Source organism: Phalangium opilio, unplaced genomic scaffold (genome assembly GCF_054372755.1).
Source record: "Phalangium opilio isolate 3A_F unplaced genomic scaffold, DU_Popi_V2 ptg000352l_1, whole genome shotgun sequence".
NCBI lineage: Eukaryota > Metazoa > Arthropoda > Arachnida > Opiliones > Phalangiidae > Phalangium > Phalangium opilio.
Window position 1 is genome coordinate 7,406,649 of NW_028324228.1, and position 22,431 is coordinate 7,429,079.

A 22,431-nucleotide genomic window follows, 5' to 3' on the forward strand; every position below is an offset into this window, starting at 1 on the left:
GTGGTTCGAGCCAATCCGGGAGCGGTAATGTGAGGTCTTAGATGTAACGTAAAATTCAGATTTTTTTAAAAATTCCTTACGAACATTTAATCTTTGGGCTTCCGTGGCGCAATGGTTATAGCGTTCAGATGTTATTCAAAAGGTTTGTGGTTCGAGCCCATCCGGGAGCGGTGTTGTGAAGTCTCAGATGTGACGTAAAAAGTCAAAGTTTTTCCACAATACCTGACGAACATTTAATCTTTGGGCTTCCGTTGCGCAATGGTTAACGCCGTCGGCTGTTAACCGAAAGGTTGGTGGTTGGAGCCCATCCGGGAGCGGTAATGTGAGGTCTTAGATGTAACGTAAAATTCAGAGTTTTTTAAAAATACCTGACGAACATTTAATCTTTGGGCTTCCGTGGCGCAATGGTTAGCGCGTTCGGCTGTTAACCGAAAGGTTGGTGGTTCGAGCCCACCCGGGATCGGTGTTGTGAGCTCTCACATGTAACGTAAAAAGCCAAAGTGTTTCCACAATAGCCGACGACCATTTAATTTTTGGGCTTCCGTTGCGCAATGGTTATAGCGTTCAGATGTTATTCAAAAGGTTTGTGGTTCGAGCCCATCCGGGAGCGGTGTTGTGAAGTCTCAGATGTGACGTAAAAAGTCAAAGTTTTTCCACAATACCTGACGAACATTTAATCTTTGGGCTTCCGTGGCGCAATGGTTAGCGCGTTCGGCTGTTAACCGAAAGGTTGGTGGTTCGAGCCCACCCGGGAGCGGTGTTGTGAGATCTCACATGTAACGTAAAAATCCAAAGTTTTTCCACAATACCTGACGAACATTTAATCTTTGGGCTTCCGTTGCGCAATGGTTATAGCGTTCAGATGTTATTCAAAAGGTTTGTGGTTCGAGCCCATCCGGGAGCGGTGTTGTGAAGTCTCAGATGTGACGTAAAAAGTCAAAGTTTTTCCACAATACCTGACGAACATTTAATCTTTGGGCTTCCGTGGCGCAATGGTTAGAGCGTTCAGCTGTTATTCAAAAGGTTTTTGGTTCGAGCCAATCCGGGAGCGGTGTTGTGAAGTCTCAGATGTGACGTAAAAAGTCAAAGTTTTTCCACAATACCTGACGAACATTTAATCTTTGGGCTTCCGTGGCGCAATGGTTAGCGCGTTCGGCTGTTAACCGAAAGGTTGGTGGTTCGAGCCCACCCGGGAGCGGTGTTGTGAGATCTCACATGTAACGTAAAAATCCAAAGTTTTTCCACAATACCTGACGAACATTTAATCTTTGGGCTTCCGTTGCGCAATGGTTAACGCCGTCGGCTGTTAACCGAAAGGTTGGTGGTTTGAGCCCATCCGGGAGCGGTGTTGTGAGGTCTTAGATGTAACGTAAAATTCAGAGTTTTTTAAAAATAACTGACGAATATTAAATTTTTGGGCTTCCGTGGCGCAATGTTTAGAGCGTTCAGCTGTTATTCAAAAGGTTTGTGGTTCGAGCCCATCCGGGAATGGTAATGTGAGGTCTTAGATGTAACGTAAAATTCAGAGTTTTTTAAAAATAACTGACGAACATTTAATTTTTGGGCTTCCGTGGCGCAATGGTTAGAGCGTTCAGCTGTTATTCAAAAGGTTTGTGGTTCGAGCCAATCCGGGAGCGGTGTTGTGAAGTCTTAGATGTGACGTAAAAAGTCAAAGTTTTTCCACAATACCTGACGAACATTTAATCTTTGGGCTTCCGTTGCACAATGGTTAACGCCGTCGGCTGTTAACCGAAAGGTTGGTGGTTCGAGCCCATCCGGGAGCGGTGTTGTGTGGTCTTAGATGTAACGTAAAATTCAGAGTTTTTTAAAAATAACTGACGAACATTTAATTTTTGGTCTTCCGTGGCGCAATGGTTATATTTTTCAGATGTTATTCAAAAGGTTTGTGGTTCGAGCCCATCCGGGAGCGGTGTTGTGAAGTCTCAGATGTGACGTAAAAAGTCAATGTTTTTCCACAATACCTGACGAACATTTAATCTTTGGGCTTCCGTGGCGCAATGGTTAGCGCGTTCGGCTGTTAACCGAAAGGTTGGTGGTTCGAGCCCACCCGGGAGCGGTGTTGTGAGATCTCACATGTAACGTAAAAATCCAAAGTTTTTCCACAATACCTGACGAACATTTAATCTTTGGGCTTCCGTTGCGCAATGGTTAACGCCGTCGGCTGTTAACCGAAAGGTTGGTGGTTTGAGCCCATCCGGGAGCGGTGTTGTGAGGTCTTAGATGTAACGTAAAATTCAGAGTTTTTTAAAAATAACTGACGAATATTAAATTTTTGGGCTTCCGTGGCGCAATGTTTAGAGCGTTCAGCTGTTATTCAAAAGGTTTGTGGTTCGAGCCCATCCGGGAGCGGTAATGTGAGGTCTTAGATGTAACGTAAAATTCAGAGTTTTTTAAAAATTCCTTACGAACATTTAATCTTTGGGCTTCCGTGGCGCAATGGTTATAGCGTTCAGATGTTATTCAAAAGGTTTGTGGTTCGAGCCCATCCGGGAGCGGTGTTGTGAAGTCTCAGATGTGACGTAAAATGTCAAAGTTTTTCCACAATACCTGACGAACATTTAATCTTTGGGCTTCCGTTGCGCAATGGTTAACGCCGTCGGCTGTTAACCGAAAGGTTGGTGGTTGGAGCCCATCCGGGAGCGGTAATGTGAGGTCTTAGATGTAACGTAAAATTCAGAGTTTTTTAAAAATACCTGACGAACATTTAATCTTTGGGCTTCCGTGGCGCAATGGTTAGCGCGTTCGGCTGTTAACCGAAAGGTTGGTGGTTCGAGCCCACCCGGGATCGGTGTTGTGAGCTCTCACATGTAACGTAAAAAGCCAAAGTGTTTCCACAATAGCCGACGACCATTTAATTTTTGGGCTTCCGTTGCGCAATGGTTATAGCGTTCAGATGTTATTCAAAAGGTTTGTGGTTCGAGCCCATCCGGGAGCGGTGTTGTGAAGTCTCAGATGTGACGTAAAAAGTCAAAGTTTTTCCACAATACCTGACGAACATTTAATCTTTGGGCTTCCGTGGCGCAATGGTTAGCGCGTTCGGCTGTTAACCGAAAGGTTGGTGGTTCGAGCCCACCCGGGAGCGGTGTTGTGAGATCTCACATGTAACGTAAAAATCCAAAGTTTTTCCACAATACCTGACGAACATTTAATCTTTGGGCTTCCGTTGCGCAATGGTTAACGCCGTCGGCTGTTAACCGAAAGGTTGGTGGTTTGAGCCCATCCGGGTGCGGTGTTGTGAGGTCTTAGATGTAACGTAAAATTCAGAGTTTTTTAAAAATAACTGACGAATATTAAATTTTTGGGCTTCCGTGGCGCAATGTTTAGAGCGTTCAGCTGTTATTCAAAAGGTTTGTGGTTCGAGCCCATCCGGGAGCGGTAATGTGAGGTCTTAGATGTAACGTAAAATTCAGAGTTTTTTAAAAATTCCTTACGAACATTTAATCTTTGGGCTTCCGTGGCGCAATGGTTATAGCGTTCAGATGTTATTCAAAAGGTTTGTGGTTCGAGCCCATCCGGGAGCGGTGTTGTGAAGTCTCAGATGTGACGTAAAAAGTCAAAGTTTTTCCACAATACCTGACGAACATTTAATCTTTGGGCTTCCGTGGCGCAATGGTTAGCGCGTTCGGCTGTTAACCGAAAGGTTGGTGGTTCGAGCCCACCCGGGATCGGTGTTGTGAGCTCTCACATGTAACGAAAAAAGCCAAAGTGTTTCCACAATAGCCGACGACCATTTAATTTTTGGGCTTCCGTTGCGCAATGGTTAACGCCCTCGGCTGTTAACCGAAAGGTTGGTGGTTCGAGCCCATCTGGGAGCTGTGTTGTGAGGTCTTAGATGTAACGTAAAATTCAGAGTTTTTTAAAAATAACTGACGAACATTTAATTTTTGGGCTTCCGTGGCGCAATGGTTAGAGCGTTCAGCTGTTATTCAAAAGGTTTGTGGTTCGAGCCAATCCGGGAGCGGTGTTGTGAAGTCTTAGATGTGACGTAAAAAGTCAAAGTTTTTCCACAATACCTGACGAACATTTAATCTTTGGGCTTCCGTTGCACAATGGTTAACGCCGTCGGCTGTTAACCGAAAGGTTGGTGGTTCGAGCCCATCCGGGAGCGGTGTTGTGTGGTCTTAGATGTAACGTAAAATTCAGAGTTTTTTAAAAATAACTGACGAACATTTAATTTTTGGTCTTCCGTGGCGCAATGGTTATAGCGTTCAGATGTTATTCAAAAGGTTTGTGGTTCGAGCCCATCCGGGAGCGGTGTTGTGAAGTCTCAGATGTGACGTAAAAAGTCAAAGTTTTTCCACAATACCTGACGAACATTTAATCTTTGGGCTTCCGTGGCGCAATGGTTAGCGCGTTCGGCTGTTAACCGAAAGGTTGGTGGTTCGAGCCCACCCGGGAGCGGTGTTGTGAGATCTCACATGTAACGTAAAAATCCAAAGTTTTTCCACAATACCTGACGAACATTTAATCTTTGGGCTTCCGTTGCGCAATGGTTAACGCCGTCGGCTGTTAACCGAAAGGTTGGTGGTTTGAGCCCATCCGGGTGCGGTGTTGTGAGGTCTTAGATGTAACGTAAAATTCAGAGTTTTTTAAAAATAACTGACGAATATTAAATTTTTGGGCTTCCGTGGCGCAATGTTTAGAGCGTTCAGCTGTTATTCAAAAGGTTTGTGGTTCGAGCCCATCCGGGAGCGGTAATGTGAGGTCTTAGATGTAACGTAAAATTCAGAGTTTTTTAAAAATTCCTTACGAACATTTAATCTTTGGGCTTCCGTGGCGCAATGGTTATAGCGTTCAGATGTTATTCAAAAGGTTTGTGGTTCGAGCCCATCCGGGAGCGGTGTTGTGAAGTCTCAGATGTGACGTAAAAAGTCAAAGTTTTTCCACAATACCTGACGAACATTTAATCTTTGGGCTTCCGTGGCGCAATGGTTAGCGCGTTCGGCTGTTAACCGAAAGGTTGGTGGTTCGAGCCCACCCGGGATCGGTGTTGTGAGCTCTCACATGTAACGAAAAAAGCCAAAGTGTTTCCACAATAGCCGACGACCATTTAATTTTTGGGCTTCCGTTGCGCAATGGTTAACGCCCTCGGCTGTTAACCGAAAGGTTGGTGGTTCGAGCCCATCTGGGAGCTGTGTTGTGAGGTCTTAGATGTAACGTAAAATTCAGAGTTTTTTAAAAATAACTGACGAACATTTAATTTTTGGGCTTCCGTGGCGCAATGGTTAGAGCGTTCAGCTGTTATTCAAAAGGTTTGTGGTTCGAGCCAATCCGGGAGCGGTGTTGTGAAGTCTTAGATGTGACGTAAAAAGTCAAAGTTTTTCCACAATACCTGACGAACATTTAATCTTTGGGCTTCCGTTGCACAATGGTTAACGCCGTCGGCTGTTAACCGAAAGGTTGGTGGTTCGAGCCCATCCGGGAGCGGTGTTGTGTGGTCTTAGATGTAACGTAAAATTCAGAGTTTTTTAAAAATAACTGACGAACATTTAATTTTTGGTCTTCCGTGGCGCAATGGTTATAGCGTTCAGATGTTATTCAAAAGGTTTGTGGTTCGAGCCCATCCGGGAGCGGTGTTGTGAAGTCTCAGATGTGACGTAAAAAGTCAAAGTTTTTCCACAATACCTGACGAACATTTAATCTTTGGGCTTCCGTGGCGCAATGGTTAGCGCGTTCGGCTGTTAACCGAAAGGTTGGTGGTTCGAGCCCACCCGGGAGCGGTGTTGTGAGATCTCACATGTAACGTAAAAATCCAAAGTTTTTCCACAATACCTGACGAACATTTAATCTTTGGGCTTCCGTTGCGCAATGGTTAACGCCGTCGGCTGTTAACCGAAAGGTTGGTGGTTTGAGCCCATCCGGGAGCGGTGTTGTGAGGTCTTAGATGTAACGTAAAATTCAGAGTTTTTTAAAAATAACTGACGAATATTAAATTTTTGGGCTTCCGTGGCGCAATGTTTAGAGCGTTCAGCTGTTATTCAAAAGGTTTGTGGTTCGAGCCCATCCGGGAGCGGTAATGTGAGGTCTTAGATGTATCGTAAAATTCAGAGTTTTTTAAAAATTCCTTACGAACATTTAATCTTTGGGCTTCCGTGGCGCAATGGTTATAGCGTTCAGATGTTATTCAAAAGGTTTGTGGTTCGATCCCATCCGGGAGCGGTGTTGTGAAGTCTCAGATTTGACGTAAAAAGTCAAAGTTTTTCCACAATACCTGACGAACATTTAATATTTGGGCTTCCGTTGCGCAATGGTTAACGCAGTCGGCTGTTAACCGAAAGGTTGGTGGTTCGAGCCCATCCGGGAGCGGTAATGTGAGGTCTTAGATGTAACGTAAAATTCAGAGTTTTTTAAAAATACCTGACGAACGTTTAATCTTTGAGCTTCCGTGGCGCAATGGTTAGCGCGTTCGGCTGTTAACCGAAAGGTTGGTGGTTCGAGCCCACCCGGGATCGGTGTTGTGAGCTCTCACATGTAACGTAAAAAGCCAAAGTGTTTCCACAATAGCCGACGACCATTTAATTTTTGGGCTTCCGTTGCGCAATGGTTAACGCCGTCGGCTGTTAACCGAAAGGTTGGTGGTTCGAGCCCATCTGGGAGCTGTGTTGTGAGGTCTTAGATGTAACGTAAAATTCAGAGTTTTTTAAAAATAACTGACGAACATTTAATTTTTGGGCTTCCGTGGCGCAATGGTTAGAGCGTTCAGCTGTTATTCAAAAGGTTTATGGTTCGAGCCAATCCGGGAGCGGTGTTGTGAAGTCTCAGATTTGACGTAAAAAGTCAAAGTTTTTCCACAATACCTGACGAACATTTAATCTTTGGGCTTCCGTGGCGCAATGGTTAGCGCGTTCGGCTGTTAACCGAAAGGTTGGTGGTTCGAGCCCACCCGGGAGCGGTGTTGTGAGATCTCACATGTAACGTAAAAATCCAAAGTTTTTCCACAATACCTGACGAACATTTAATCTTTGGGCTTCCGTTGCGCAATGGTTAACGCCGTCGGCTGTTAACCGAAAGGTTGGTGGTTTGAGCCCATCCGGGAGCGGTGTTGTGAGGTCTTAGATGTAACGTAAAATTCAGAGTTTTTTAAAAATAACTGACGAATATTAAATTTTTGGGCTTCCGTGGCGCAATGTTTAGAGCGTTCAGCTGTTATTCAAAAGGTTTGTGGTTCGAGCCCATCCGGGAATGGTAATGTGAGGTCTTAGATGTAACGTAAAATTCAGAGTTTTTTAAAAATAACTGACGAACATTTAATTTTTGGGCTTCCGTGGCGCAATGGTTAGAGCGTTCAGCTGTTATTCAAAAGGTTTGTGGTTCGAGCCCACCCGGGAGCGGTGTTGTGAGATCTCAAACGTAATGTCAAATGCCAAAGTTTTTCCACAATACCTGACGAACATTTAATCTTTGGGCTTCCGTGGCGCAATGGTTAGCGCGTTCGGCAATTAACTGAAAGGTTGGTGGTTCGAGACCATCCGGGAGCGGTGTTGTGAGGTCTCAGATGTGACGTAAAAAGTCAAAGTTTTTCCACAATATCTGACGACCATTTAATTTTTGAGCTTCCGTGGCGCAATGGATAGCGCGTTCGGCTGTTAACCGAAAGGTTGGTGGTTCGAGCACATCCGGGAGCGGTGTTGTGAGGTCTCAGATGTGACGTAAAAAGTCAAAGTTTTTCCACAATACCTGACGACCATTTCATTTCTGAGCTTCCGTGGCGCAATGGTTAGCGCGTTCGGCTGTTAACCGAAAGGTTGGTGGTTCGAGCCCATCCGGGAGCGGTGTTGTGAGGTCTTAGATGTAACGTAAAATTCAGAGTTTTTTAAAAATAACTGACGAACATTTAATTTTTGGTCTTCCGTGGCGCAATGGTTAGAGCGTTCAGCTGTTATTCAAAAGGTTTGTGGTTCGAGCCCATCCGGGAGCGGTGTTGTAAAGTCTCAGATGTGACGTAAAAAGTCAAAGTTTTTCCACAATACCTGACGAACATTTAATCTTTGGGCTTCCGTGGTGCAATGGTTAGCGCGTTCGGATGTTAACCAAAAGGTTGGTGGTTCGAGCCCACCCGGGAGCGGTGTTGTGAGATCTCACATGTAACGTAAAAATCCAAAGTTTTTCCACAATACCTGACGAACATTTAATCTTTGGGCTTCCGTTGCGCAATGGTTAACGCCGTCGGCTGTTAACCGAAAGGTTGGTGGTTCGAGCCCATCCGGGAGCGGTGTTGTGAGGTCTTAGATGTAACGTAAAATTCAGAGTTTTTTAAAAATATATGACGAACATTTAATTTTTGGGCTTCCGTGGCGCAATGGTTAGCGCGTTAGGCTGTTATTCAAAAGGTTTGTGGTTCGAGCCCATCCGGGAGCGGTGTTTTGAAGTCTCGGATGTGACGTAAAAAGTCAGAGTTTTTCCACAATACCTGACGACCATTTCATTTCTGAGCTTCCTTGGCTCGAAGGTTAGCGCGTTCGGATGTTAACCAAAAGGTTGGTGGTTCGAGCCCACCCGGGAGCGGTGTTGTGAGATCTCAAACGTAATGTCAAATGCCAAAGTTTTTCCACAATACCTGACGAACGTTTAATCTTTGGGCTTCCGTGGCGCAATGGTTAGCGCGTTCGGCAGTTAACTGAAAGGTTGGTGGTTCGAGACCATCCGGGAGCGGTGTTGTGAGGTCTCAGATGTGACGTAAAAAGTCAAAGTTTTTCAACAATACCTGACGACCATTTAATTTTTGAGCTTCCGTGGCGCAATGGTTAGCGCGTTCGGCTGTTAACCGAAAGGTTGGTGGTTCGAGCACATCCGGGAGCGGTGTTGTGAGGTCTCAGATGTGACGTAAAAAGTCAAAGTTTTTCCACAATACCTGACGACCATTTCATTTCTGAGCTTCCGTGGCGCAATGGTTAGCGCGTTCGGCTGTTAACCGAAAGGTTGGTGGTTCGAGCCCATCCGTGAGCGGTGTTGTGAGGTCTCAGATGTGACGTAAAAAGTCAAAGTTTTTCCACAATACCTGACGAACATTTAATTTTTGGGCTTCCGTGGCGCAATGGTTAGCGCGTTCGGCTGTTAACCGAAAGGTTGGTGGTTCGAGCCCACCCGGGAGCGGTGTTGTGAAATCTCACATGTAACGTAAAAATCCAAAGTTTTTCCACAATACCTGACGAACATTTAATCGTTGGGCTTCCGTTGCGCATTGGTTAACGCCGTCGGCTGTTAACCGAAAGGTTGGTGGTTCGAGCCCATCCGGGAGCGGTGTTGTGAGGTCTTAGATGTAACGTAAAATTCAGAGTTTTTTAAAAATTACTGACGAACATTTAATTTTTGGGCTTTCGTGGCGCAATGGTTAGCGCGTTCGGCTGTTAACCGAAAGGTTGGTGGTTCGAGCCCATCCGGGAGCGGTAATGTGTGGTCTTAGATGTAACGTAAAATTCAGAGTTTTTTAAAAATACCTGACGAACATTTAATCTTTGGGCTTCCGTGGCGCAATGGTTAGCGCGTTCGGCAGTTAACTGAAAGGTTGGTGGTTCGAGACCATCCGGGAGCGGTGTTGTGAGGTCTCAGATGTGACGAAAAAAGTCAAAGTTTTTCCACAATACCTGACGACCATTTCATTTCTGAGCTTCCGTGGCGCAATGGTTAGCGCGTTCGGCTGTTAACCGAAAGGTTGGTGGTTCGAGCCCATCCGTGAGCGGTGTTGTGAGGTCTCGGATGTGACGGAAAAAGTCAAAGTTTTTCCACAATACCTGACGAACATTTAATTTTTGGGCTTCCGTGGCGCAATGGTTAGCGCGTTCGGCTGTTAACCGAAAGGTTGGTGGTTCGAGCCCACCCGGGAGCGGTGTTGTGAAATCTCACATGTAACGTAAAAATCCAAAGTTTTTCCACAATACCTGACGAACATTTAATCGTTGGGCTTCCGTTGCGCAATGGTTAACGCCGTCGGCTGTTAACCGAAAGGTTGGTGGTTCGAGCCCATCCGGGAGCGGTGTTGTGAGGTCTTAGATGTAACGTAAAATTCAGAGTTTTTTTATAAATAACTGACGAACATTTAATTTTTGGGCTTTCGTGGCGCAATGGTTAGCGCGTTCGGCTGTTAACCGAAAGGTTGGTGGTTCGAGCCCATCCGGGAGCGGTAATGTGAGGTCTTAGATGTAACGTAAAATTCAGAGTTTTTTAAAAATACCTGACGAACATTTAATCTTTGGGCTTTCGTGGCGCAATGGTTAGCGCGTTCGGCTGTTAACCGAAAGGTTGGTGGTTCGAGCCCACCCGGGAGCGGTGTTGAGAGCTCTCACATGTAACGTAAAAAGCCAAAGTGTTTCCACAATAGCCGACGACCATTTAATTTTTGGGCTTCCGTGGCGCAATGGTTAGCGCGTTCGGCTGTTAACCGAAAGGTTGGTGGTTCGAGACCACCCGGGAGCGGTGTTGTGAAATCTCACATGTAACCTAAAAATCCAAAGTTTTTCCACAATACCTGACGAACATTTAATCTTTGGGCTTCCGTTGCGCAATGGTTAACGCCGTCGGCTGTTAACCGAAAGGTTGGTGGTTCGAGCCCATCCGGGAGCTGTGTTGTGAGGTCTTAGATGTAACGTAAAATTCAGAGTTTTTTAAAAATAACTGACGAACATTTAATTTTTGGGCTTCCGCGGCGCAATGGTTAGAGCGTTCAGCTGTTATTCAAAAGGTTTGTGGTTCGAGCCCATCCAGGAGCGGTGTTGTGAAGTCTCAGATGTGACGTAAAAAGTCAAAGTTTTTCCACAATACCTGACGAACATTTAATCTTTGGGCTTCCGTTGCACAATGGTTAACGCCGTCGGCTGTTAACCGAAAGGTTGGTGGTTCGAGCCCATCCGGGAGCGGTGTTGTGAAATCTCACATGTAACGTAAAAATCCAAAGTTTTTCCACAATACCTGACGAACATTTAATCGTTGGGCCTCCGTTGCGCAATGGTTAGCGCGTTCGGCTGTTAACCGAAAGGTTGGTGGTTCGAGCCCACCCGGGAGCGGTGTTGTGAGCTCTCAAATGTAACGTAAAAAGCCAAAGTTTTTCCACAATACCTGACGACCGTTTATTTTTTGAGCTTCCGTGGCGCAATGGTTAGCGCGTTCGGCTGTTAACCGAACGGTTGGTGGTTCGAGCCCACCCGGGAGCGGTGTTGTGAGATCTCAAACGTAATGTCAAATGCCAAAGTATTTCCACAATACCTGACGAACATTTAATCTTTGGGCTTCCGTGGCGCAATGGTTAGCGCGTTCGGCAGTTAACTGAAAGGTTGGTGGTTCGAGACCATCCGGGAGCGGTGTTGTGAGGTCTCAGATGTGACGTAAAAAGTCAAAGTTTTTCCACAATACCTGACGACCATTTAATTTTTGAGCTTCCGTGGCGCAATGGTTAGCGCGTTCGGCTGTTAACCGAAAGGTTGGTGGTTCGAGCCCATCCGGGAGCGGTGTTGTGAGGTCTCAGATGTGACGTAAAAAGTCAAAGTTTTTCCACAATACCTGACGACCATTTCATTTCTGAGCTTCCGTGGCGCAATGGTTAGCGCGTTCGGCTGTTAACCGAAAGGTTGGTGGTTCGAGCCCATCCGGGAGCGGTAATGTGAGGTCTTAGATGTAACGTAAAATTCAGAGTTTTTTAAAAATACCTGACGAACATTTAGTCTTTGGGCTTCCGTGGTGCAATGGTTAGCGCGTTCGGCAGTTAACTGAAAGGTTGGTGGTTCGAGACCATCCGGGAGCGGTGTTGTGAGGTCTCAGATGTGACGTAAAAAGTCAAAGTTTTTCCACAATACCTGACGACCATTGCATTTCTGAGCTTCCGTGGCGCAATGGTTAGCGCGTTCGGCTGTTAACCGAAAGGTTGGTGGTTCGAGCCCATCCGTGAGCGGTGTTGTGAGGTCTCAGATGTGACGTAAAAAGTCAAAGTTTTTCCACAATACCTGACGACCATTTCATTTCTGAGCTTCCGTGGCGCAATGGTTAGCGCGTTCGGCTGTTAACCGAAAGGTTGGTGGTTCGAGCCCAACCGTGAGCGGTGTTGTGAGGTCTCAGATGTGACGTAAAAAGTCAAAGTTTTTCCACAATACCTGACGAACATTTAATTTTTGGGCTTCCGTCTGGTAATGGTTAGCGCGTTCGGCTGTTAACCGAAAGGTTGGTGGTTCGAGCCCACCCGGGAGCGGTGTTGTGAAATCTCACATGTAACGTAAAAATCCAAAGTTTTTCCACAATACCTGACGAACATTTAATCGTTGGGCTTCCGTTGCGCAATGGTTAACGCCGTCGGCTGTTAACCGAAAGGTTGGTGGTTCGAGCCCATCCGGGAGCGGCGTTGTGAGGTCTTAGATGTAACGTAAAATTCAGAGTTTTTTAAAAATAACTGACGAACATTTAATTTTTGGGCTTTCGTGGCGCATGGTTAGCGCGTTCGGCTGTTAACCGAAAGGTTGGTGGTTCGAGCCCATCCGGGAGCGGTAATGTGAGGTCTTAGATGTAACGTAAAATTCAGAGTTTTTTAAAAATACCTGACGAACATTTAATCTTTGGGCTTCCGTGGCGCAATGGTTAGCGCGTTCGGCAGTTAACTGAAAGGTTGGTGGTTCGAGACCATCCGGGAGCGGTGTTGTGAGGTCTCAGATGTGACGTAAAAAGTCAAAGTTTTTCCACAATACCTGACGACCATTTCATTTCTGAGCTTCCGTGGCGCAATGGTTAGCGCGTTCGGCTGTTAACCGAAAGGTTGGTGGTTCGAGCCCATCCGTGAGCGGTGTTGTGAGGTCTCAGATGTGACGTAAAAAGTCAAAGTTTTTCCACAATACCTGACGAACATTTAATTTTTGGGCTACCGTGGCGCAATGGTTAGCGCGTTCGGCTGTTAACCGAAAGGTTGGTGGTTCGAGCCCACCCGGGAGCGGTGTTGTGAGGTCTTAGATGTAACGTAAAATTCAGAGTTTTTTAAAAATTACTGACGAACATTTAATTTTTTTGCTTTCGTGGCGCAATGGTTAGCGCGTTCGGCTGTTAACCGAAAGGTTGGTGGTTCGAGCCCATCCGGGAGCGGTAATGTGTGGTCTTAGATGTAACGTAAAATTCAGAGTTTTTTAAAAATACCTGACGAACATTTAATCTTTGGGCTTCCGTGGCGCAATGGTTAGCGCGTTCGGCAGTTAACTGAAAGGTTGGTGGTTCGAGACCATCCGGGAGCGGTGTTGTGAGGTCTCAGATGTGACGAAAAAAGTCAAAGTTTTTCCACAATACCTGACGACCATTTCATTTCTGAGCTTCCGTGGCGCAATGGTTAGCGCGTTCGGCTGTTAACCGAAAGGTTGGTGGTTCGAGCCCATCCGTGAGCGGTGTTGTGAGGTCTCGGATGTGACGGAAAAAGTCAAAGTTTTTCCACAATACCTGACGAACATTTAATTTTTGGGCTTCCGTGGCGCAATGGTTAGCGCGTTCGGCTGTTAACCGAAAGGTTGGTGGTTCGAGCCCACCCGGGAGCGGTGTTGTGAAATCTCACATGTAACGTAAAAATCCAAAGTTTTTCCACAATACCTGACGAACATTTAATCGTTGGGCTTCCGTTGCGCAATGGTTAACGCCGTCGGCTGTTAACCGAAAGGTTGGTGGTTCGAGCCCATCCGGGAGCGGTGTTGTGAGGTCTTAGATGTAACGTAAAATTCAGAGTTTTTTTATAAATAACTGACGAACATTTAATTTTTGGGCTTTCGTGGCGCAATGGTTAGCGCGTTCGGCTGTTAACCGAAAGGTTGGTGGTTCGAGCCCATCCGGGAGCGGTAATGTGAGGTCTTAGATGTAACGTAAAATTCAGAGTTTTTTAAAAATACCTGACGAACATTTAATCTTTGGGCTTTCGTGGCGCAATGGTTAGCGCGTTCGGCTGTTAACCGAAAGGTTGGTGGTTCGAGCCCACCCGGGAGCGGTGTTGAGAGCTCTCACATGTAACGTAAAAAGCCAAAGTGTTTCCACAATAGCCGACGACCATTTAATTTTTGGGCTTCCGTGGCGCAATGGTTAGCGCGTTCGGCTGTTAACCGAAAGGTTGGTGGTTCGAGACCACCCGGGAGCGGTGTTGTGAAATCTCACATGTAACCTAAAAATCCAAAGTTTTTCCACAATACCTGACGAACATTTAATCTTTGGGCTTCCGTTGCGCAATGGTTAACGCCGTCGGCTGTTAACCGAAAGGTTGGTGGTTCGAGCCCATCCGGGAGCTGTGTTGTGAGGTCTTAGATGTAACGTAAAATTCAGAGTTTTTTAAAAATAACTGACGAACATTTAATTTTTGGGCTTCCGCGGCGCAATGGTTAGAGCGTTCAGCTGTTATTCAAAAGGTTTGTGGTTCGAGCCCATCCAGGAGCGGTGTTGTGAAGTCTCAGATGTGACGTAAAAAGTCAAAGTTTTTCCACAATACCTGACGAACATTTAATCTTTGGGCTTCCGTTGCACAATGGTTAACGCCGTCGGCTGTTAACCGAAAGGTTGGTGGTTCGAGCCCATCCGGGAGCGGTGTTGTGAAATCTCACATGTAACGTAAAAATCCAAAGTTTTTCCACAATACCTGACGAACATTTAATCGTTGGGCTTCCGTTGCGCAATGGTTAGCGCGTTCGGCTGTTAACCGAAAGGTTGGTGGTTCGAGCCCACCCGGGAGCGGTGTTGTGAGCTCTCAAATGTAACGTAAAAAGCCAAAGTTTTTCCACAATACCTGACGACCGTTTATTTTTTGAGCTTCCGTGGCGCAATGGTTAGCGCGTTCGGCTGTTAACCGAACGGTTGGTGGTTCGAGCCCACCCGGGAGCGGTGTTGTGAGATCTCAAACGTAATGTCAAATGCCAAAGTATTTCCACAATACCTGACGAACATTTAATCTTTGGGCTTCCGTGGCGCAATGGTTAGCGCGTTCGGCAGTTAACTGAAAGGTTGGTGGTTCGAGACCATCCGGGAGCGGTGTTGTGAGGTCTCAGATGTGACGTAAAAAGTCAAAGTTTTTCCACAATACCTGACGACCATTTAATTTTTGAGCTTCCGTGGCGCAATGGTTAGCGCGTTCGGCTGTTAACCGAAAGGTTGGTGGTTCGAGCCCATCCGGGAGCGGTGTTGTGAGGTCTCAGATGTGACGTAAAAAGTCAAAGTTTTTCCACAATACCTGACGACCATTTCATTTCTGAGCTTCCGTGGCGCAATGGTTAGCGCGTTCGGCTGTTAACCGAAAGGTTGGTGGTTCGAGCCCATCCGGGAGCGGTAATGTGAGGTCTTAGATGTAACGTAAAATTCAGAGTTTTTTAAAAATACCTGACGAACATTTAGTCTTTGGGCTTCCGTGGTGCAATGGTTAGCGCGTTCGGCAGTTAACTGAAAGGTTGGTGGTTCGAGACCATCCGGGAGCGGTGTTGTGAGGTCTCAGATGTGACGTAAAAAGTCAAAGTTTTTCCACAATACCTGACGACCATTGCATTTCTGAGCTTCCGTGGCGCAATGGTTAGCGCGTTCGGCTGTTAACCGAAAGGTTGGTGGTTCGAGCCCATCCGTGAGCGGTGTTGTGAGGTCTCAGATGTGACGTAAAAAGTCAAAGTTTTTCCACAATACCTGACGACCATTTCATTTCTGAGCTTCCGTGGCGCAATGGTTAGCGCGTTCGGCTGTTAACCGAAAGGTTGGTGGTTCGAGCCCAACCGTGAGCGGTGTTGTGAGGTCTCAGATGTGACGTAAAAAGTCAAAGTTTTTCCACAATACCTGACGAACATTTAATTTTTGGGCTTCCGTCTGGTAATGGTTAGCGCGTTCGGCTGTTAACCGAAAGGTTGGTGGTTCGAGCCCACCCGGGAGCGGTGTTGTGAAATCTCACATGTAACGTAAAAATCCAAAGTTTTTCCACAATACCTGACGAACATTTAATCGTTGGGCTTCCGTTGCGCAATGGTTAACGCCGTCGGCTGTTAACCGAAAGGTTGGTGGTTCGAGCCCATCCGGGAGCGGCGTTGTGAGGTCTTAGATGTAACGTAAAATTCAGAGTTTTTTAAAAATAACTGACGAACATTTAATTTTTGGGCTTTCGTGGCGCAATGGTTAGCGCGTTCGGCTGTTAACCGAAAGGTTGGTGGTTCGAGCCCATCCGGGAGCGGTAATGTGAGGTCTTAGATGTAACGTAAAATTCAGAGTTTTTTAAAAATACCTGACGAACATTTAATCTTTGGGCTTCCGTGGCGCAATGGTTAGCGCGTTCGGCAGTTAACTGAAAGGTTGGTGGTTCGAGACCATCCGGGAGCGGTGTTGTGAGGTCTCAGATGTGACGTAAAAAGTCAAAGTTTTTCCACAATACCTGACGACCATTTCATTTCTGAGCTTCCGTGGCGCAATGGTTAGCGCGTTCGGCTGTTAACCGAAAGGTTGGTGGTTCGAGCCCATCCGTGAGCGGTGTTGTGAGGTCTCAGATGTGACGTAAAAAGTCAAAGTTTTTCCACAATACCTGACGAACATTTAATTTTTGGGCTACCGTGGCGCAATGGTTAGCGCGTTCGGCTGTTAACCGAAAGGTTGGTGGTTCGAGCCCACCCGGGAGCGGTGTTGTGAAATCTCACATGTAACGTAAAAATCCAAAGTTTTTCCACAATACCTGACGAACATTTAATCGTTGGGCTTCCGTTGCGCAATGGTTAACGCCGTCGGCTGTTAACCGAAAGGTTGGTGGTTCGAGCCCACCCGGGAGCGGTGTTGTGAAATCTCACATGTAACCTAAAAATCCAAAGTTTTTCCACAATACCTGACGAACATTTAATCTTTGGGCTTCCGTTGCGCAATGGTTAACGCCGTCGGCTGTTAACCGAAAGGTTGGTGGTTCGAGCCCATCCGGGAGCTGTGTTGTGAGGTCTTAGATGTAACGTAAAATTCAGAGTTTTTTAAAAATAACTGACGAACATTTAAATTTTGGGCTTCCGTGGCGCAATGGTTAGAGCGTTCAGCTGTTATTCAAAAGGTTTGTGGTTCAAGCCCATCCAGGAGCGGTGTTGTGAAGTCTCAGATGTGACGTAAAAAGTCAAAGTTTTTCCACAATACCTGACGAACATTTAATCTTTGGGCTTCCGTTGCACAATGGTTAACGCCGTCGGCTGTTAACCGAAAGGTTGGTGGTTCGAGCCCATCCGGGAGCGGTGTTGTGAAATCTCACATGTAACGTAAAAATCCAAAGTTTTTCCACAATACCTGACGAACATTTAATCGTTGGGCTTCCGTTGCGCAATGGTTAACGCCGTCGGCTGTTAACCGAAAGGTTGGTGGTTCGAGCCCATCCGGGAGCGGCGTTGTGAGGTCTTAGATGTAACGTAAAATTCAGAGTTTTTTAAAAATAACTGACGAACATTTAATTTTTGGGCTTTCGTGGCGCAATGGTTAGCGCGTTCGGCTGTTAACCGAAAGGTTGGTGGTTCGAGCCCATCCGGGAGCGGTAATGTGAGGTCTTAGATGTAACGTAAAATTCAGAGTTTTTTAAAAATACCTGACGAACATTTAATCTTTGGGCTTCCGTGGCGCAATGGTTAGCGCGTTCGGCAGTTAACTGAAAGGTTGGTGGTTCGAGACCATCCGGGAGCGGTGTTGTGAGGTCTCAGATGTGACGTAAAAAGTCAAAGTTTTTCCACAATACCTGACGACCATTTCATTTCTGAGCTTCCGTGGCGCAATGGTTAGCGCGTTCGGCTGTTAACCGAAAGGTTGGTGGTTCGAGCCCATCCGTGAGCGGTGTTGTGAGGTCTCAGATGTGACGTAAAAAGTCAAAGTTTTTCCACAATACCTGACGAACATTTAATTTTTGGGCTACCGTGGCGCAATGGTTAGCGCGTTCGGCTGTTAACCGAAAGGTTGGTGGTTCGAGCCCACCCGGGAGCGGTGTTGTGAAATCTCACATGTAACGTAAAAATCCAAAGTTTTTCCACAATACCTGACGAACATTTAATCGTTGGGCTTCCGTTGCGCAATGGTTAACGCCGTCGGCTGTTAACCGAAAGGTTGGTGGTTCGAGCCCACCCGGGAGCGGTGTTGTGAAATCTCACATGTAACCTAAAAATCCAAAGTTTTTCCACAATACCTGACGAACATTTAATCTTTGGGCTTCCGTTGCGCAATGGTTAACGCCGTCGGCTGTTAACCGAAAGGTTGGTGGTTCGAGCCCATCCGGGAGCTGTGTTGTGAGGTCTTAGATGTAACGTAAAATTCAGAGTTTTTTAAAAATAACTGACGAACATTTAATTTTTGGGCTTTCGTGGCGCAATGGTTAGCGCGTTCGGCTGTTAACCGAAAGGTTGGTGGTTCGAGCCCATCCGGGAGCGGTAATGTGAGGTCTTAGATGTAACGTAAAATTCAGAGTTTTTTAAAAATACCTGACGAACATTTAATCTTTGGGCTTCCGTGGCGCAATGGTTAGCGCGTTCGGCTGTTAACCGAAAGGTTGGTGGTTCGAGCCCACCCGGGAGCGGTGTTGAGAGCTCACATGTAACGTAAAAAGCCAAAGTGTTTCCACAATAGCCGACGACCATTTAATTTTTGGGCTTCCGTGGCGCAATGGTTAGAGCGTTCAGCTGTTATTCAAAAGGTTTGTGGTTCGAGCCCATCCAGGAGCGGTGTTGTGAAGTCTCAGATGTGACGTAAAAAGTCAAAGTTTTTCCACAATACCTGACGAACATTTAATCTTTGGGCTTCCGTTGCACAATGGTTAACGCCGTCGGCTGTTAACCGAAAGGTTGGTGGTTCGAGCCCATCCGGGAGCGGTAATGTGAGGTCTTAGATGTAACGTAAAATTCAGAGTTTTTTAAAAATACCTGACGAACATTTAATCTTTGGGCTTCCGTGGCGCAATGGTTAGCGCGTTCGGCAGTTAACTGAAAGGTTGGTGGTTCGAGACAATCCGGGAGCGGTGTTGTGAGGTCTCAGATGTGACGTAAAAAGTCAAAGTTTTTCCACAATACCTGACGACCATTTCATTTCTGAGCTTCCGTGGCGCAATGGTTAGCGCGTTCGGCTGTTAACCGAAAGGTTGGTGGTTCGAGCCCATCCGTGAGCGGTGTTGTGAGGTCTCAGATGTGACGTAAAAAGTCAAATTTTTTCCACAATACCTGACGAACATTTAATTTTTGGGCTACCGTGGCGCAATGGTTAGCGCGTTCGGCTGTTAACCGAAAGGTTGGTGGTTCGAGCCCACCCGGGAGCGGTGTTGTGAAATCTCACATGTAACGTAAAAATCCAAAGTTTTTCCACAATACCTGACGAACATTTAATCGTTGGGCTTCCGTTGCGCAATGGTTAACGCCGTCGGCTGTTAACCGAAAGGTTGGTGGTTCGAGCCCATCCGGGAGCGGTGTTGTGAGGTCTTAGATGTAACGTAAAATTCAGAGTTTTTTAAAAATAACTGACGAACATTTAATTTTTGGGCTTTCGTGGCGCAATGGTTAGCGCGTTCGGCTGTTAACCGAAAGGTTGTTGGTTCGAGCCCATCCGGGAGCGGTAATGTGAGGTCTTAGATGTAACGTAAAATTCAGAGTTTTTTAAAAATACCTGACGAACATTTAATCTTTGGGCTTCCGAGGCGCAATGGTTAGCGCGTTCGGCTGTTAACCGAAAGGTTGGTGGTTCGAACCCACCCGGGAGCGGTGTTGAGAGCTCTCACATGTAACGTAAAAAGCCAAAGTGTTTCCACAATAGCCGACGACCATTTAATTTTTGGGCTTCCGTGGCGCAATGGTTAGCGCGTTCGGCTGTTAACCGAAAGGTTGGTGGTTCGAGCCCACCCGGGAGCGGTGTTGTGAAATCTCACATGTAACCTAAAAATCGAAAGTTTTTCCACAATACCTGACGAACATTTAATCTTTGGGCTTCCGTTGCGCAATGGTTAACGCCGTCGGCTGTTAACCGAAAGGTTGGTGGTTCGAGCCCATCCGGGAGCGGTGTTGTGAAATCTCACATGTAACGTAAAAATCCAAAGTTTTTCCACAATACCTGACGAACATTTAATCGTTGGGCTTCCGTTGCGCAATGGTTAACGCCGTCGGCTGTTAACCGAAAGGTTGGTGGTTCGAGCCCATCCGGGAGCGGTGTTGTGAGGTCTTAGATGTAACGTAAAATTCAGAGTTTTTTAAAAATAACTGACGAACATTTAAATTTTGGGCTTCCGTGGCGCAATGTTTAGAGCGTTCAGCTGTTATTCAAAAGGTTTGTGGTTCGAGCCCATCCGGGAGCGGTAATGTGAGGTCTTAGATGTAACGTAAAATTCAGAGTTTTTTAAAAATTCCTGACGAACATTTAATCTTTGGGCTTCCGTGGCGCAATGGTTAGCGCTTTCGGCTGTTAACCGAAAGGTTGGTGGTTCGAGCCCACCCGGGAGCGGTGTTGTGAGCTCTCACATGTAACGTAAAAAGCCAAAGTGTTTCCACAATAGCCGACGACCATTTAATTTTTGGGCTTCCGTGGCGCAATGGTTAGAGCGTTCAGCTGTTATTCAAAAGGTTTGTGGTTCGAGCCCATCCGGGAGCGGTGTTGTGAAGTCTCAGATGTGACGTAAAAAGTCAAAGTTTTTCCACAATACCTGACGAACATTTAATCTTTGGGCTTCCGTTGCACAATGGTTAACGCCGTCGGCTGTTAACCGAAAGGTTGGTGGTTCGAGCCCATCCGGGAGCGGTGTTGTGAGGTCTTAGATGTAACGTAAAATTCAGAGTTTTTTAAAAATAACTGACGAACATTTAATTTTTGGGCTTCCGTGGCGCAATGGTTAGAGCGTTCAGCTGTTATTCAAAAGGTTTGTGGTTCGAGCCCATCCGGGAGCGGTGTTGTGAAGTCTCAGATGTGACGTAAAAAGTCAAAGTTTTTCCACAATACCTGACGAACATTTAATCTTTGGGCTTCCGTTGCACAATGGTTAACGCCGTCGGCTGTTAACCGAAAGGTTGGTGGTTCGAGCCCATCCGGGAGCGGTGTTGTGAGGTCTTAGATGTAACGTAAAATTCAGAGTTTTTTAAAAATAACTGACGAACATTTAATTTTTGGGCTTCCGTGGCGCAATGTTTAGAGCGTTCAGCTGTTATTCAAAAGGTTTGTGGTTCGAGCCCATCCGGGAGCGGTGTTGTGAAGTCTCAGATGTGACGTAAAAAGTCAAAGTTTTTCCACAATACCTGACGAACATTTAATCTTTGGGCTTCCGTTGCACAATGGTTAACGCCGTCGGCTGTTAACCGAAAGGTTGGTGGTTCGAGCCCATCCGGGAGCGGTGTTGTGAGGTCTTAGATGTAACGTAAAATTCAGAGTTTTTTAAAAATAACTGACGAACATTTAATTTTTGGGCTTCCGTGGCGCAATGTTTAGAGCGTTCAGCTGTTATTCAAAAGGTTTGTGGTTCGAGCCCATCCGGGAGCGGTGTTGTGAAGTCTCAGATGTGACGTAAAAAGTCAAAGTTTTTCCACAATACCTGACGAACATTTAATCTTTGGGCTTCCGTGGCGCAATGGTTAGCGCGTTCGGCTGTTAACCGAAAGGTTGGTGGTTCGAGCCCACCCGGGAGCGGTGTTGTGAGATCTCACATGTAACGTAAAAATCCAAAGTTTTTCCACAAAACCTGACGAACATTTAATATTTGGGCTTCCGTTGCGCAATGGTTAACGCCGTCGGCTGTTAACCGAAAGGTTGGTGGTTCGAGCCCATCCGGGAGCGGTGTTGTGAGATCTCAGATGTGACGTAAAAAGTCAAAGTTTTTCCACAATACCTGACGAACATTTAATTTTTGGGCTTCCGTGAAGCAATGGTTAACGCCGTCGGCTGTTAACCGAAAGGTTGGTGGTTCGAGCCCATCCGGGAGCTGTGTTGTGAGGTCTTAGATGTAACGTAAAATTCAGAGTTTTTTAAAAATAACTGACGAACATTTAATTTTTGGGCTTCCGTGGCGCAATGGTTAGAGCGTTCAGCTGTTATTCAAAAGGTTTGTGGTTCGAGCCCATCCGGGAGCGGTGTTGTGAAGTCTCAGATGTGACGTAAAAAGTCAAAGTTTTTCCACAATACCTGACGAACATTTAATCTTTGGGCTTCCGTTGCACAATGGTTAACGCCGTCGGCTGTTAACCGAAAGGTTGGTGGTTCGAGCCCATCCGGGAGCGGTGTTGTGAGGTCTTAGATGTAACGTAAAATTCAGAGTTTTTTAAAAATAACTGACGAACCTTTAATTTTTGGTCTTCCGTGGCGCAATGGTTAGAGCGTTCAGCTGTTATTCAAAAGGTTTGTGGTTCGAGCCCATCCGGGAGCGGTAATGTGAGGTCTTAGATGTAACGTAAAATTCAGAGTTTTTTAAAAATTCCTGACGAACATTTAATCTTTGGGCTTCCGTGGCGCAATGGTTAGCGCTTTCGGCTGTTAACCGAAAGG

The 22,431-nt window shown here is 46.2% G+C and overlaps 14 non-coding genes across 14 annotated transcripts; all 14 read left to right on the forward strand.

The window, feature by feature from the left end:
- Window positions 1–684: 684 nt before the first annotated feature.
- On the forward strand, window positions 685–757 carry TRNAN-GUU (transfer RNA asparagine (anticodon GUU)). The gene has a single exon. It is a non-coding gene; the product is annotated as a tRNA-Asn (tRNA).
- A 368-nt stretch (window positions 758–1,125) lies between these two features.
- Window positions 1,126–1,198, forward strand: TRNAN-GUU (transfer RNA asparagine (anticodon GUU)). Its single transcript has one exon. It is a non-coding gene; the product is annotated as a tRNA-Asn (tRNA).
- Window positions 1,199–2,004: 806 nt separating this feature from the next.
- On the forward strand, window positions 2,005–2,077 carry TRNAN-GUU (transfer RNA asparagine (anticodon GUU)). The gene has a single exon. It is a non-coding gene; the product is annotated as a tRNA-Asn (tRNA).
- Window positions 2,078–3,030: 953 nt separating this feature from the next.
- On the forward strand, window positions 3,031–3,103 carry TRNAN-GUU (transfer RNA asparagine (anticodon GUU)). The gene has a single exon. It is a non-coding gene; the product is annotated as a tRNA-Asn (tRNA).
- A 1,246-nt stretch (window positions 3,104–4,349) lies between these two features.
- On the forward strand, window positions 4,350–4,422 carry TRNAN-GUU (transfer RNA asparagine (anticodon GUU)). The gene has a single exon. It is a non-coding gene; the product is annotated as a tRNA-Asn (tRNA).
- A 1,246-nt stretch (window positions 4,423–5,668) lies between these two features.
- TRNAN-GUU (transfer RNA asparagine (anticodon GUU)) lies at window positions 5,669–5,741 on the forward strand. Its single transcript has one exon. It is a non-coding gene; the product is annotated as a tRNA-Asn (tRNA).
- A 1,099-nt stretch (window positions 5,742–6,840) lies between these two features.
- On the forward strand, window positions 6,841–6,913 carry TRNAN-GUU (transfer RNA asparagine (anticodon GUU)). The gene has a single exon. It is a non-coding gene; the product is annotated as a tRNA-Asn (tRNA).
- A 513-nt stretch (window positions 6,914–7,426) lies between these two features.
- TRNAN-AUU (transfer RNA asparagine (anticodon AUU)) lies at window positions 7,427–7,499 on the forward strand. Its single transcript has one exon. It is a non-coding gene; the product is annotated as a tRNA-Asn (tRNA).
- Window positions 7,500–9,041: 1,542 nt separating this feature from the next.
- Window positions 9,042–9,114, forward strand: TRNAN-GUU (transfer RNA asparagine (anticodon GUU)). Its single transcript has one exon. It is a non-coding gene; the product is annotated as a tRNA-Asn (tRNA).
- A 660-nt stretch (window positions 9,115–9,774) lies between these two features.
- TRNAN-GUU (transfer RNA asparagine (anticodon GUU)) lies at window positions 9,775–9,847 on the forward strand. Its single transcript has one exon. It is a non-coding gene; the product is annotated as a tRNA-Asn (tRNA).
- Window positions 9,848–13,441: 3,594 nt separating this feature from the next.
- TRNAN-GUU (transfer RNA asparagine (anticodon GUU)) lies at window positions 13,442–13,514 on the forward strand. The gene has a single exon. It is a non-coding gene; the product is annotated as a tRNA-Asn (tRNA).
- A 4,915-nt stretch (window positions 13,515–18,429) lies between these two features.
- On the forward strand, window positions 18,430–18,502 carry TRNAN-GUU (transfer RNA asparagine (anticodon GUU)). Its single transcript has one exon. It is a non-coding gene; the product is annotated as a tRNA-Asn (tRNA).
- Window positions 18,503–19,747: 1,245 nt separating this feature from the next.
- On the forward strand, window positions 19,748–19,820 carry TRNAN-GUU (transfer RNA asparagine (anticodon GUU)). The gene has a single exon. It is a non-coding gene; the product is annotated as a tRNA-Asn (tRNA).
- Window positions 19,821–21,506: 1,686 nt separating this feature from the next.
- On the forward strand, window positions 21,507–21,579 carry TRNAN-GUU (transfer RNA asparagine (anticodon GUU)). Its single transcript has one exon. It is a non-coding gene; the product is annotated as a tRNA-Asn (tRNA).
- Window positions 21,580–22,431: the final 852 nt, after the last annotated feature.